The following is a 16,531-nucleotide window of genomic DNA, read 5'->3' as shown; positions in this document are numbered from 1 at the left end:
CAAGAAGCAAATGGAACACCTAGTTATTTCAACCCCAACGGCCCTTCTCCAAGGCAAATTATATTGAAACTGTCAAGAATTAACGACAAAGAAAGAATCCTCAAGGCAGCCAGGGAAAAGAAGACGGTAACCTACAAAGGAAAGCCCATTAGATTATCAACAGATTTTTCAGCAGAAAGTCTACAAGCCAGGAGGGACTGGAATCAAATATTCAAACTATTGAAAGAGAGAAATTATGAGCCAAGAATAATATATCCAGGAAAGATATCCTTTAGATATGAAGGAGGAATAAAGACCTTTCCAGACATACAGAAGCTGGGGGTATTTTCTAACACACGACAAGAAATACTGAAGGAGGCTATTTGACCAGCATAAATAGCGATAATTTGTGACAGCCAAAACATAAAAGGGGGGAGAGTAAAGGCTTGAACCGGAATATGGGAATGGAGAAAGTAAGCATGCTGAAGAAAATGGAATACTCTAAATATCAAACTATCTTTTACATAAACTTAATGGTAACCACCGAAAAAAAAAAAAAATCCAGAACTGAAATATGTAACATAATAAAAGAAGAAACAGAGGGAAAAATCATAGAATACCACCACACAGAAATAATACACAGCAACAAAAAGACAAAGAAACAATGAAGACACAGTCTTACCAGAAAACCAAAGATAGAACGACAGGAAATCCTCACATATCAAAACTCACCCTAAATGTAAATGGACTGAACTCACCAATAAAAAGGCACAGAGTACCAGATTGGATCAAAAAACTAACCCAACCATATGCTGCCTCCAAGAGACACATCTCAGCTACAAGGACAAACATAGACTCAAAGTGAAACGGTGGAAATTGGCATGACAAGCAAATGGTACCCAGAGAAAATCAGGTGTAGCCATACTGATATCAGATGAAACAGACTTCAGGATAAAAAAGGTAACAAGAGACAAAGATGGATATTTCATAATGATAAAGGGGACTATACAACAAGAAGACATAACAGTCATCAATATTTATGCCCCCACCCAGGGAGCACTGAAATATACCAAGTGACTACTAACAAAACTAAAGGGAGAAATTGACCAAACCAATTATAGTAGGGGACCTAAATATATCATTGACAACTATGGATAGATCATCCAAAAAGAAAATAAATAAAGAAATAGCAGCCCAAAAGGACACATTAGATGAAATGGACATAATTGACATTTATAGAGCACTTCATCCTAAAACATCAGACTATACATTCTTTTCTAGTGTACATGGCACATTCTCAAGGACAGACCATATATTGGGACATAAAACTAGCCTCAGCAAATTTAAGAAAATTGAAATCATACCAAGCATATTCTCTGATCACAAAGCTTTGAAATTGGATATGAACTGCAAAAAGAAAGCAGGAAAACCCACAAATACATGGAGATTAAACAACATACTTTTAAAGAATGACAGGGTCAAAGAAGAAATAAGAGGAGAGATCAAAAGATACATAGAAACAAATGAGAATGAAAATACATCCTACCAAAATTTTTGGGATGCAGCGAAAGCAGTTTTAGAGGGAAATTTATATCATTACAGGCCTATCTCAAGAAACAAGAAAAATCCCAGATAAATAACCTCATGTTATACCTTAAAGAACTAGAGAAAAAAGAACAAATGAAACCCAAGGTCAGCAGAAGAAAGGAAACAATAAAAATCAGAGCAGAATTAAATGAAATCGAGAACAAAAAGACAATAGAAAAAATTAATGTGACAAAGAGCTGGTTCTTTGAAAAGATTAACAAAATTGACAAACTCTTCACTAGACTCACTAAAATAAAAAGAGAAAACCACTGCATAGAAGAAAACATGGTACTAAACTTATGGACTTTGGGTTCGAAGAGCATTTTATGAATTTGACTCCAAAGGCAAGGAAAGTAAAAACTAAAATAAATGAATGGGACTATATCAAATTTAAAAGCTTCTGCACATCAAAAGAAACCATCAACAAAATAAAGAGGCAACCAAGTGAATGGGAGATAAGAGGCTAATATCAAAAATACACAATGAACTCACACAACTCAACAAAAAAAACCAACAAATAACCCAATTGAAAAATGGGCAGAGGACCTGAAGAGACATTTCTCCAAAGAGGACACACAAATGGCCAATAGACAAATGAAAAAATGCTCAACATTACTAATCATCAGAGAAATGCAAATAAAAACCACAATGAGCTATCACCTCACCCCAGTCAGAATGGCTATCATCAACAAGACAAATAGTAACAAGTGTTGGAGAGGCTGTGGAGAAAAAGGAACCCTCATACACTGTTGGTGGGAATGCAGATTGGTGTAGCCACTATGGAAGGCAGTGTGGAGGTTCCCCAAAAAATTAAGAATAGAATTACCATATGACCCAAAATATCTGAAAACATTTATCCATATAGACATGTGTGCACCAATGTTCCTTGCAGCTTTATTTATGGTGGAAACATGGAAACAACCAAAATGTCCTTCGATAGATGAATGGATAAAGAAGTTGTGGTATATATACACAATGGAATACTATTCGGCGGTAAGAAAATGTGAAATAGGACCATTTGTGACAACATGGATGGATCTTGAGATTATAATGCTAAGCGAAATAAGTCAGATAGAAAAAGTAGAGAACCATATGATTTCATTTATACGTGGTATATAAAACTGAAAACAACAAAAGAACAAGACAAATGAAGAAACAAAAACTCATAGACATAGATAATAATTTAGAGGTTACCAGAGGGTAAGGGGGAGGGGTACTCTAGAAAAAGGTAAATAGGGTCTAATATATGGTGATGGAAAGATAACTAAGTCTGGGTGGTGAACACACAATGTGAGATATAGATAATGTATTACAGAATTGTACACCTGAAATCTATGTAACATTACTAACAATTGTCATTCCAATAAAGTTTAATTAAAAAAAAAAATCTGGATTTCTGGCTTCACCTGAAGCTCTGATAGTACTGGTTCCATTTTCCTGCCTATCAACAATGAGCTGGAGCTGAGAAGAGGGCACTGCCCTCTATCCTCCCGCCTCCAATAGCCGGTTTCACTCACATTTGAATGAGTGTCCTTTATTTAATCTCTTTGGAATCAAGACTTGCTTCTGCACAATCAATGGGTTGAACCAAGTGACCTGGTTCTAATACCATGTGATCTTAAAGCCTGTTTTTTACAATAATACACTAAGTCAGTGAAACTTCAAATTGTCCTTCCCTTTCTGTCCACCCCTCCTCAGCCTGTAGCCATCATCCTGGCTGACCCTCGTTTTAGCCTACACATATTGCGTGACAAAAAGAGAACAGTCAGAGTTGTTCTGTTCAGCCTCCACCTGGTTTGGTTAAAGATAAAGTTACAGTTTTCCCTGCTTACCACAAGAGAGCGCCTTCTATTTGAAAAGTGAAAATCTAATAAACTGGGTAAGAACCAAGCAGGGCTGCTCTCTAGTGAAACAACCCAACCAGCAAGAGGAGAAACAGTGGCTTATCCCTTTGTCTTGATATTGAAGAAAGGAGGGGTGATTTTAATTTTTTTTTCAACTGCTTGGTATTCCATTTAAAGCAAACATTTCATTACATTTCAAGATCCTAGAAAATACTAATCGACACCTCTAACTGGGTATAGTGAACTCTATGATCTCCTATTTCTTTTTCAGTGAAGCAGTATTACCTATTTTCAACGCCCATGAGACGCTCTAAGAACTCCTTTTGCAGCGCTTGTGCTATCCTGCTGTTCTATTCACTTTGTTGCTCTAACCAACAGACCTCCCTCCTTTAACTCATTTTAAAGACGCACAAAGAGGTTAGACGTCAGGACGTCAGCTTATTTTCCCTTCTCATCTAAGGTTTGCTAAAGTAAAATGAAGCCATGGTCAATTGCTGGATTAAGCACCAACTGTAAACTTTTGTGCAGGGGTAACTAGAGCTACCTCTCCTAAACTCTACAAACCGTGAATCTAAAATCCTCTTCTGTGACGCACTATATTTCAAGGCTTTGTATTGACACCTAGTAGGTGTTATTAGCATAAAAAAGCAAGATTTGGTGCTTCTAACTGCAGAGAAAATAGGAAGCCAACTCTCCTGAGAGCAATGAATTGGACAAATACCCTTTATGTCATTGAACCAAGGCAAGAAATGTTGTAAAGCAGGAATTTAAATCAGTTGCTCAGACGGTCATGGAAACATGGTGACTATTAACGGTTCACCTATAATAAGAATGAAAAATGAGATCGCTATTCCATTTGTCTTCAAAAACATTTTTTCTCTCTTGAATATAGAATATCCTGATGCTGTTACTGCACAAATATAATGCACTTCTTTTGATCCTCATTCAACAATGTGCTTAAAGAGAGTGTATAATACAATTAGAGACTGACAGCAATAAGTAGTAATAGGGAGCATGGTCTTTATTCATTCAAAATGTTAAAGAAAAGATGACTATGTTTTCAGGTTATGCTGAATTGGGAAATATTTTCAGCTATGAAGGAATATATTTAAAATAGTGGAGTACATTGAAAAGTTTCAAATATGATTATACCAAGGAGGATAATACAAAACAAGTCTCAAGTTCTGTATCTAGGGAAAGATACCTTTTACTAAGATTTTTGGAAAAGATGCTTTAGGTTCTGCATTGTCTAAGCAGTGCAGCCAGTGTGTGATGTGATTCCTGAGGATGACATTATCTGGACTCTGGCTTCACTTTTCCCCTATTCCACTTATGCCCTCCCCTGGAAGAAACAATAGAATGTCCGATAAACCTTGAGTCTATAGCATAAGATGAATTAGCATTGGCAAAATGCCTGCTTCTCATTAATTCAGGAGTAGATTTAAAGCTTCAGAATGCTTACTTTGCCTACATTCTGATAAATTCCATTCAAAATCATATTTTCTACTATTTTGGGCCAGTTCCAATGTTGCCTTTAAGCTTCCAAAAAAAAAAAAATTCAATTCCATTATTACAAATTGATTATTTTAATATTTTCCACATTATTGCAAGAATATAAGTATCTACTCCGAGTATAAGTAAAGTACATATTGTTATATATCACTGATGAAATCTAGAATATAGAAATGGAGTCCATTACTAACTCTCTGTTCTGGAACAAACTACCATACAGCATGTGTAGAGGTATGTGTTCATATTAAAAACCTGTCCTATGAATTCCTTGGTTTAGAAACTTCTAAATGCAAAATTGAGTGATTTAATAATATCAAATACAAATAAAAGATAACAGTTTAAAAATTATTAGGGAGCAGGCTCAAAACTAAGGTTATATAATAACGAGGAGTTAGAGAACAAGCCTGTAAGTGTTTAGTTCTTTGATTGAATTTAAAATACCTAAGTCAACTACTTAACAGCTTTCAACCTTGTTTTAAAAATAAAATATGGTGAAACTTTTAAACTTATTCAGAGAATTCCTTATGTTCACTACTTAATACCTTTATCTTTTCACATACTTTTATCTCTTCACACATTGATTCAACACTGATTGAAGCCTTACTGCGTGCTAGGACCTAATAGAAGTTTCAAAAATATGAACTGAATGACATTTTCCATAATTGAAATACAGAGGGTGCCAAAAATAATGTATACACATTTTAAAAAGGGAAAACACTGTATGAAAATTGTAATATTCAATATATACCGCTAACAAAAGATGAATACAAGTCATGTGTATACATTTTTTTGGCACCCACGGTATATATAGTATTCTATAAATATTATTCTTACATTTTTATGTCTACTCATAACAAATATAAAACATATATTGATCTAATCAGCCAGCTGGGGAAGTAAGCATGATAATAGAGTTTGGCTTAGCATTTTCCCTACCTAGAAGAGAAAGCTTTGGAGCTGCAATCTCCCTGGGGGAGACGCTGTCACATACGCCTTTCTGGGACGGATTAAGAAAGCCAGAGCAGCTGGGACCCATTTTCAAATATAAAACTGGCATGAAAGGCTTCACATGAATGACTAAAACTCTAAGTTCAGATGAGCTGGAAGAGCTTAAGAAAAGCATGCATTAGTCTTGGTGTTAAACCAAAGAAAATTGATTAGATCACAAAATAGGTAGGTTTGACTTCTGATTCTGTAAGCCTAGAAAAACGAAACACAAAGAGCTGCACCTTTATTTATCAGTATATCACAGTCAGAAGATAATAAGAATTAAAGGTTACATAAGAAATGCCACAGGCTGAACTAAAATAATCAAGACTATGATGTATGTTAAAATCTTTCACTTTCCAAAATTTTAGACAACTTTCGGTGTATCTCGTTCTTAGAATTTAAAAGATCAGTTGGTTTTTGCCAAGGCGAGGTAGTATGTGCCACTTTCTGTTCCTTTGTCATCTCCTACTGGGAGAGCCCCTTCATTGGTTAAGTGGTACTTTTTCTTGAACATCTTCATAAACAAAAAGAATTTAATGTCAACTTACAGCAGGTTCTTACATTATAATCTTAAATATAAAAGTAAATTTGAATTACAGTGAAATGAGATTGTAAGAGTCCTAGGGGTTTAGAGTGGGACCAAATTAAAGTGAAAATAAAGAGACAATTCTATTTTATTTCCCACTTCTCTATAAAGAATATCAAGTGATGACAGAGATGATTATTAAGTTTCTAGACATATGAAAACACAGTACCTATGAAACAGCACTTTCATGTTTATGAAGTGTCCAATTCCTAAAACAAATATAGACACACAGCAATTATCACAAACAGTTTCCACTACTACATTGAGAAGTGTATAGAATTAGTAAAAATAAAGAGAAACAGTATACTGCGTAATAGTTGACAGCCAGAAATGTTTGCTCATTGCTCATTCTAGTCAAATAACAGCCGTTTACTGAGCCTGGCTCAGTAAAAGATTTCACATGGTAGAAATACCACACAGCTACAGGAACCATTTAAATGTCATATCTTCAGGGTCTGAATAATAGCTATTTCTAAATTCCACACATTATATTCACTTAGAAAAATTATTACTCCCCTGTTCTTTGATGGTAGGAACATGTCATTCTCATATTCTCTAAGTTTTTCTTCATCTAAAAATCCAAAAAAAAAGTTCTCATTGATGGAAGGAAGTGGAACTATTAGTGTTGGGGGTTCTGGAACTTTCTCATCCTTTCTCCTATGGGTTCCAATGAATTTGAAAAACAGGTAAAGAAGACTAGATGAGGATCAAAATATACTGTCAAATGTACTTATCACTCTCTGCTGTTGGCTACATACAGCAATAGTAAAGCTCCCGAATACACGTCCTATTCTTTCCCCAAATCTAGACTTTGGGGCTTATTTTGCGGCACGCTGAATTTTCAGGGCTCGCTCATCCAAAAACCTGCATGGAGCATCACAGACTATAACACCCCCTGTGGAATGCTAGAGAGAGGGTGTGCATCGTGATTTCACCCACTGATTATCATGAGCCATGATTACCTCATCCAATTCACCCATCAATGATGTCATTCTCCTTCACATAGAAAACAACTAGTGAGGGGTACAGAGAAAAGCAGGACTTTTCCCCCTTCAATATTGTCCTCCTTTCAGGATTTAGGGCACAGTCCCTATCAAGAAAATCAAAGAAAAGTTGACTATTCCCCCAGAAACTAATTTTGTGAAAATTTATTATAATGCTTAAAAAAAAAAAAAAGCCTTATGTTCTTTTAAACAAACTCTATTGTTTTGCCACAAATAGATTACAAAATTAATCGATTACACAAGAATTGGTTGGCCAGTTTCTTTTTCCACCCTAGTGAAAGTCACTAACAATTATGATGATAATATCAGACATCTGTTCTATTGACTGGATAGAAAGTCATCACAGGATATGCAAATTTGATCAAGTATATCACCTCTCACATGCATTTGAATATTTGTCTAGTGAGAATTTTTGTTGTTTAATGGCAGCTGGGACGATCCTGAGAGATAGTGGCCCACATAGTAAGGCTGGAGGAAGCTCTCGTGTATGGTGACTTCATGCATGCATTCACCCACCACATGCCAGGCGGTGTTCAAAGAACTGGGGCAACGAGCAAGACCCTGTTCTCATAGACTTTCATTCTGGAAGGAGGTTATAGTCAATAAGTAAAAGATAATTTTACTGTTCACATTAACTGTTTTCAAAGGGTAATCAACTCGGTTCCAAATGAACAGTTAGCTATCCAGCTTGCTCCATGAATTCTACGAATGCATTTGCCATTACAAGTTATAATTACGTTACTTTCAGCAGTCATTTACAGCAATTGAACACACTATAAAAAATTCTAAGATTCTTGTATGACAGCATAATTAAACACTATAAACTGCAAGATAAGTTTATGGACTGATAATTGTAATGGAAGACACAAACGCTACTCGATGTGATAGTTACTGGAGCTCTCCAACTGGAAACGGAAGAAGGGGAAGACTTTGGACTAAGTGATCAAGAAAAGTTCTTTGTGAAGAAACCATTTGGGCTGAGACCTAAATTAGAAGAAGGAAGACAGCCAGACCTGAACTAGAGCATGTGAAAGGTTGTAAGACATACACAAAGGCCTAGGAATGAGAAACTACACTTTCAGCCTATTTTATTCCAAGAAAATTACTCCATAAGATGTTAACACAGTCTAGCAACTTACTCCTTAGTAAATAACACATGGTAAACCAGTGGGAAATGGCACACAACTAACGATGAACCCCATGGCGTTGATCTGGGAGGAACACATGAATGAATATATACCGGGTGCCTACTAAACGCCAGGTAATGATAACAGTTCTTTTATATTCTGCTCACTTTCAACAAACATTTCCATTGTTCACTCAGCACATTTGCATTGAGTTCCTCTATGTGCCAGGCACTGAACTTGGCATTAGCTTTAATCGTAAACCTGACAGTACTCCCTGCAGGGCACTTATGCTCTATTGAGGGAAGTTGACAATTAAACAAGCAATTGTGATATAGCTTGATCCGTGCTATTGAATGAGGAAAACTGAGGTTCTACATACAGGTGCACACCGAGTTGTTCTTAGGCTACTTGGGGAAGGGGGTGGAGTAAGGCTGCCTAGATAAAGTGACACAAAACAAGGCTTTATGGATGTGCAGGAAATAGGCAGGCCATGTGGCAGACGGTGGCCTCCAGAAGAAAGAGAATTACGAATTCTTCTCCACGTCTGGATCCAGACAAGGTGAGGAAAACTGTCAAGAGAGAAGTCTGCAGCGCCAGCAGCGGCAGATCACACACAGCCCTGCATGCTGGGCTGAAGACTGTGGACTTTCTGTAGCAGCAGTAAGAACCACTAAGGAGTTTAACCAGGGGAGTGACATGACCGATGTGTGAGTCTTTTTAAAAAAACCTCTCTAGCTTCCAGGTGGAGACTCCAAGGTGGAAAGGAAGGAAAGCAAGTTGAACACAAACTGAACATCATCCATTCAAGAAGCTTGCTATGAAAACTTGAAAGCCTCCATTGAGCTGGATTTTCACCCAAATCTCACATGCATTGCTTTTAATGAGCTTAAACCTTACTTATACACATCACTCACAGTTTTAATACTCAGGTGGTGAATCTAATCACATAAGGTTGCACGGTATAACTTACTTCATGTGTTTTGAAATGTGAGTTTTTCACTGAGTCAGCACAGCCATATCGCTTAGCTCAGAGAAACACGTCAATCATATGCCACCAAAACGGCCGTTAACATGCATGGCGTCTGATGATTCTAGGTGACGTGAAATTAAATCATGACTCTTTGCAATGGATTCTAATCAGCAACACCATTAACTGTTTTCAAATGGTAATCAACTCGTTTTAGCTTGCTCCATGAATTCTATGAATGAATTTACTTTTACAAATTATAATTATATTACTTTCCGAAGTCATTTACAGCAATTGAACAAACTATGAAGAATTCGAAGATTCTTGTGTGACAGCACAATTAAACAATATGAACCGCAAGACTCTACTTCATATTCTGAAGTTTAGTTATGATGCTGTATTTCCTGAGAAATGATATTTTGGGGACAAATACAGACATTGTTCAGGTTAAGGTTTTAAAGCTTTAAATTATGGAACAGCAAGCAAAATTATCAGATAATACATTGTATTTTATATGTCAGATTAAATACATTTCTGTGACAGAGAGAAACCCTCTTTCTTTTAATAGGAATGCAGGTAGCAATGTCTGCAGCAAAAAGACTACTTGGGAAAAGATAATTAAATACTTTTATAGCACCTACTATGTGCCAGACCCTGATCTAAGGACTTTACATATTTTAACCTATGTCATCTAGAATAGTTAACAGAAGAACTCATCTTCCTCTATCAGAATCCTTCAGGTAGTTACAAAAGAGGTTACACTGTTACTTCAATTATCCATTGCTGCATAACACACCACCCCAAAACTTAATGAGCTTAAAATAACAACCACCATTTATTATCTTTCATGATTTTCTGGGTTGACCAGGCAGTTCTGCTGTGTGATGATGGCTGGGGCACTGGGTTAGCTGCAAGGTCTACAATGGCCTTGCTCACATGGGAAGGAGTTGGTTATTGGCTGCTGCATGGGAGTTCAGTTGTGAGCGTTAGCCAGAGGCCTTGGTCTTTTCTATGGAAGCCTCTCTACATGGTTGCATGGACTTTCTCAGAGAATAGCAATTGGGTTCCAAGAAGAAACATTCTAAGAGTGAACATTCGAAAAAGTACACACAAATAGAATTGAAAACCCAGAAATAAACCCACATAAATATGGACAGACAATTTTCAGCAAAGGAGCCAAAAACATACAATGGAGAAAAGACAGCTTCTTCAATAAATGGTGCTGGGAGAATTGGAAAGCCACATGCAAAAGAATGAAACTGGACTGCTATCTGTCACCATGTACTAAAATTAACTCAAAATGAATCAAAGACCTAAACATAAGACCTGAAACAATAAACTGCATAAAAGAAAACATAGGTACTAAACTTATGGACCTTGGGTTCAAAGAGCATTTTATGAATTGGATTCCAAAGGCAAGGGAAGTAAAAGCCAAAATAAGTGAATGGGACTATATCAAACTAAAAAGCTTCTGCACATCAAAAGAAACTGTTGACAAAATAAAGAATATGGGAGAAGATTTTTGCTAATATCCAAAATATATACAGAACTCACAACTCAACAACAAAAAAACAAAAAATCCAATTAAAAAATGGGCACCCGACCTGAAGAGACATTTCTCCAAAGAGGACATACTGATGGCCAATAGACATATGAAAATATGTTCAACATCACTAATCATCAGAGAAATGCAAATAAAAACCACAATGAGATGTCACCTCACCACAGTCAGAATGGCTATCATCAACAAGACAAATAGTAACAAGTGTTGGAGAGGCTGTGGAGAAACAGGAACCCTCATACACTGTTGGTGGGAATGCAGACTGGTGCAGCCGTTATGGAAGGCTGTGTGGAGCTTCTTCAAAAAATTAAGAATAGAATTACCATATGACCCAGCATTCTCTTTCCTGGGTATCGACCCAAAAAATCTGAAAACATTTATCCATAAAGACATATGTGCTCCAGATGTTCATTGCAGCTTTATTTACAGTGGCCAAGACATGGAAACAACCAGATGATTAGATAAAGAAGACATGGTATATATACACAAATGAATACTATTCTGCCATAAGAAAAGATGAAGCAGTGCCATTTGCGACAACATGGATGGATCTTGAGATTACTATGCTAAGTGAAATAAGACAGACAGAAAAAGTCAAGAACCATAATCATTTCACTGATATGTGGGATATAAAACTGAAAGCAACAACGGAACAAGACAAACAAACAAAAACTCATTGACACAGACAACAGTTTAGTGGTTACCAGATGGTAAGGGGGGACAGGGGTGGTCGATGAGGGTAAAGGGGATCAAATGTATGGTGATGGAAAGAACTGACTCTGGGTGGTAAACATGCAATGTGATATATAGATGATGTATTACAGAATTGTACACCTGAAATGTATGTAACTTTACTAACCATTGTCACCCCAATAAACTTTAATTTTAAAAAAAGTGTATACCCAGCATTCAAACGCTTATTGTGATAAGTGTGATAAAGATATCTATGCTCTAATCCCCAAAGCCTGTAAATATGTTATCTTACATGGCAAAAGAGACTGGGCAAATGTGATTAATTGATGTAAGATGGGGAGATTAGCCTGGATTATCCAGGAGGGACCAATACAATCACAAGAGTCATTATAAGAGGGAGGTAGGGATAAGAGAGATTTGAAGATGTCATACTGATGACTTTGAAAATGGAGGAAGGGGGCAGGAGCCAAGGAATGCAGGCAGCCTCTGGAAACTAGACAAGGCCAGGAGATGGATTCTCGCCTGGAGCCTCCGGAAGGAATGTGGTCCTGCTGACACCTTGAGTTTTTAAGCCAGTGACACTTTTGACCTATAGAACTTTAAGAAAATAAGTTTGTTTTGTTGGACTGAATTCATGGAGGCATGGTTCTTCGTGACAGTCCACCAAAGTAACACTCCAACACAAGTACCATTTCCTGTAAAATACTTCCTGTGATTTAGTTTTCTGTTGGTGCCGTAATAAATTACCACAAAGTTAATGACTTAAAACAACAAAAATGTATTATCTCCTAGTTTCTGTAGGGCATAAGTCTGACATGGGTTTTACTAAGCCCAAATCAAGGTGGTGGCAGGGTTGCACTCCTTACTGGAGGCTCTGGGGAAGGATGTAATTCCAAGCTCATTCACGTTGTTGGCTGAATTCAGTTGCTTGGGGTTGTAAAACTGAGGTCTCTACTTCCCTGCAGGTTGCCATCCAGGGGCTGTCTTAGCTCTGAGGGCTTCTCTCCAGTCCTCATACATGACCCCTTCGATCTCAGAACCCCCAACAGTACATCAAGTTCTTCTCACACTTGGAATTCTCTGACTTTTCCTTCTGCTGCATCTTCTTCCAGCTGGAGAAAGTTCTCTGCTTTTAAGGGATCATGTGATTAGACGGGGCCTACCCATGATAATCTCCCGATAGGATACTATTCCCTCTGCAAAGTTCCTTTTGCCATGTAACAAAATATAGTCACAGGATCCAGGGACTAGGGCACCTTCAGGGGCCGTAGTTCTGCTTACTGCAGTTTCCAAAACTGGAATCTCCATGCCAAGGAGAGGTTAGAAGTACCAAGAGGGCACAGTACCCGTCTTCTCTGTGCCCTGTTTAGGAATAAACCCTCAAAGGCCCAATTGACACAGATAAACTCATCACCATCCTGCAGTTCACTGGTTCCAATAGCATCTCCGGGAGACAATCTATTTGAGATGTTATTCCTCCAAAATTAGTCACAGTTGGCAATTTCATAATCAGCTCTGTTCCATCGTTAAAGGGCAAAGCTTCTCAAAAGAGCAACTATGCTATTTTTGCAATAACCACATAAACTGCCTTCCTGGACAATGAAGGAGAACCTGAAAATCAATTGATTCAAAATGTACCTCCAGTGATCGCTGTATCGTTATATCCCTTTTAAATCTCCAGAGATTTTGGACATTTCCTTTCTGTTCTGAATCTCCTAGTGGCTTCTTCATTACCAAATGCAATGTAATGAGAGCATTTGCGGTGAACTGTGATTAGCCTACTGTTTAAACAGGTGTCTCTTACTTATAGACACATAGAGACTAAGACGGATAGGCAGGCAGAGGCAACAACCATACAGACTTTTTAAAAATTCCAAATGCCTTTACTGATTCATTTCAAAATATTAATTTTTCAAATACTGTATTAGAGATTCAAGGACGATTTTGAGAAAACAAAGCCACAAGGATTAAGCTATGGAATATTGAGAGATCCGAAGTTAATGAGGAGAATTTTATCCCCACATTTCTGTTAATTGGTATTCAACTAGGAGAGAAATACAGGAATGAGCTGGTGGAAGGAAAGAGCACATTAGATTCACTGAAACCTTCTTATCTGTGATGCAAATTTAAATTCTGTTCCCCAAGGGAAGTTTTCAGAGTGCTTCTTTTACTCCCACCAATGACAAAACAGGCTTGGGGAGTATTACAACTGCTTGGGAAGAAGTAAGTTTGGAAGCTTCTAGGCTAACTGTGAGGTGGAAGGGAGCCTCCTTCTGGACAATTCCGTAGAAGAGAATTTTGTCTTTCAAGGAAAGTTTTTCTTTGCCTATTTTACAGCTGAAATTGCAAATAGCTTCACTTAATGAAAAAGATTCTGCAGTATTAACACAAGAAGAGCAAAAAATACATATATATATGTAATAATAATCACTCTGAACTACCTCAGCAGAAATGTGCCCTAACTCACTTTAAAGTAAAGGAAGTTTTGCACAGTTTCAATTATTAGATAATCATTTTACACAATAGTCAAATTCCAAAGAAAACACAGCCTACACATTAAATATATTCTCAAATTATGGGCAGACTTACGATAAATCCTATATAAGCTAAATATCTTGAAAGAGAATTTTTTAAATGTCTTTTCTTTATTAAAATATTCATTAAATGTAGTCTAGATGTAGACTTCCAATATTTTTTTAAAATATGGAACGTTTCACAAATTTGCAACAGCCATGCTAATCTTCAATGTACCGTTCCAATTTTTATATATGTGCTGCCAAAGCGAGTACTAGACTTCTAATATTTATAACAATAAATGTACTATAGAAGCATACATTCTGATTCATATATTTTAATTTACAAATATATCAATTTGATTAATGGAGTCATTTTTCTGTCCAATCATGTTAAATTACACCCATAGCCCAATCCCTGAAGTAAATTATGAGCTCACTCAGGAAACATCCTGCCAAGAGTGTATTTGGCATCCGGTAGGCGGTCAATAAATACTGAAAATAATAAACATGTATTCTATCAAGGCCGACATAGGATAGATTTTCAACCACATGTAAACTCTTCAATTGAAATGTAAACAACAGTCCAGTTAGTCCCTCATCCAACACACCTGAGAGACGCTTCCCGTTCCATTGATCAAAATGCATTCTGCAAAGAGACATTAATTAATATTAATCAAGCTTACTATTAATATTAATCAAGCAGTCCTATGGGCAATGTGTGTGGAGATGTAATAATAATGATTTTAGACTCACAGCATTCCTGTTCCCTCAGTTTATGCTGATATTTAATTGCATGTTATAATGTAGAAATCACCATTTATCAAGAAGAATCAGGGTGTGGGGAGCTCATCCTTTCACATAATCTGGAGTAGCTTTCTAAATTCTCATTCAGAGATGTTGAACCAGGCACTGAGCTAGGCACTGGATATACAGAAATGAGAAGCGATGTCGTTCCTGTCCTCAATATGCTTCGACTCTGGTAGAAAGAAGTTTAAACTCATAAGTGCAACAAAGTATTACCATTATTGAGATAGAAAGAATGAAAACACAAATGAGGAAGCTGTCCATTCAGAGTTAGGTCCAGGGGAGAAAAGCTGGAACAAGTTCCCCCATTGTACCTGAGCGCATGAGTTCCCTGCAGTAAAAGGATCTGAACGTCTCCATCTTCCAGTGAGAACTGTAGGAAATGTTAAGGAAAATTAAAAACAGGAAAAGAAGTCCCTGGGACATCTTGAAAATGACTCATAATCAAAGTACTATTTGCAAAAGGCCACTCCTTAACCACCTAGCATAGACTTTCAGATGCCAGACAGCAAATACTAAAATGTAACTTCCTACTGGGTGCCATACATGGGCAAACCTACACACACATGATAGGTTTACACTGTAGATATTGTTTCACTTTGGTTTTCATTCACCGGTTTCATAAATAATCAAGGGCTTGGAGCTCTGACTCACCAGGGCCAAAGCCCCCTCTTCCCAACTCAGTTCTCCAAAGAAATTTGATTGTTCTGTGTAAATAGGATTCCTGGAGATATGATCTGGCAATTAAGTTCGAGAACTCATCCTAGAAAAGTGCTGAATATCACTACAGTCACCTTAGAAGTGCTCCCGTTGGGAAGCTATGCACTGAGCCCAGTGCCTAGTCCACCTTTCAAAGCAATTTTGGAACTTTTTCTGGAATGGCCATCAGAGCTGTCATCATATTACCCTTGATGTCCTGAATGTCATCAAAATTTCTTCCTTTCAATATTTCCTTTATCTTCAGGCAAAGAAAGAAGTCACTGGGGGCCAGATCAGGTGAGTAGGGAGGGTGTTCCAATACAGTTATTTGTTTACTGGCTAAAAACTCCCTCACAGACAGTGCCATGTGAGCTGGTGCGTTGTCGTGATGCAAGAGCCATGAATTGTTGGTGAAAAGTTCAGATTGTCTAACTTTTTCATGCAGCTTTTTCAGCACTTCCAAATAGTAAATGTGGTTAAGTGTTTGTCCAGCTTGTACAAATTCATAATGAATAATCCCTCTGATATCAAAAAAGGTTAGCAACATCGTTGCAACAAGTTTGTGAACTTAATTGTCTGGTCTCATATGTCCCAAAATCTGCAATGATCTGAGTTCAAGGGGCCAATGAGCTCCCTTTCTCCCCAACACCTCCCTGAAGGCC

General features: G+C 37.3%; 1 long non-coding RNA gene and 1 pseudogene across 2 annotated transcripts in view; both read right to left on the bottom strand.

Moving 5' to 3' along the window:
- The window catches only part of LOC141568548 (uncharacterized), a 201,090-nt gene that overhangs the window by 115,598 nt on the left and 68,961 nt on the right, over positions 1-16,531 (bottom strand). The gene's annotated exons all lie outside the window — the stretch shown is intronic.
- LOC141570262 (U6 spliceosomal RNA) lies at positions 14,548-14,639 on the bottom strand (annotated as a pseudogene).

Source organism: Rhinolophus sinicus, chromosome 1 (assembly GCF_057876585.1).
Source record: "Rhinolophus sinicus isolate RSI-liver-muscle chromosome 1, RSI-T2T, whole genome shotgun sequence".
Lineage (NCBI taxonomy): Eukaryota > Metazoa > Chordata > Mammalia > Chiroptera > Rhinolophidae > Rhinolophus > Rhinolophus sinicus.
This window is presented reverse-complemented; position numbering and strand designations above follow the sequence as displayed.